Consider the following 322-nt stretch of genomic DNA (forward strand, 5'->3'; position numbering starts at 1 on the left):
TCTAATGCAGCCTCGACTTGTGCAAACCACAGGATGCAATTATCCTTCCAAAATGGGGGCAGCTTCACAACGCGTGCGGACATTATTTGCCCGTCGTCGGCAGTATTCGGAAGGTTAGGTTTTCCGTCGAGTGATGCCTGTGCATCGTTATCGACCATTTTTGAAGGTTAGGATCGAGTCGGTGCTTGTGCGCGTACGTTATAGTGTGAGATCACCAATTTCTGGGGTCGCGAGTTTTCTATTGGTTTTTTACTTCTCACCGTCGGGGTCACCAGTTGTAGCGTACGAGTAAGATGAGATGGAAATTTACTTCTTATTTTTC

Source organism: Rhagoletis pomonella, unplaced genomic scaffold, assembly GCF_013731165.1.
Source record: "Rhagoletis pomonella isolate Grant_MI unplaced genomic scaffold, Rhpom_1.0 Rhpom_scaffold_24750, whole genome shotgun sequence".
Taxonomy (NCBI): Eukaryota; Metazoa; Arthropoda; class Insecta; order Diptera; family Tephritidae; genus Rhagoletis; species Rhagoletis pomonella.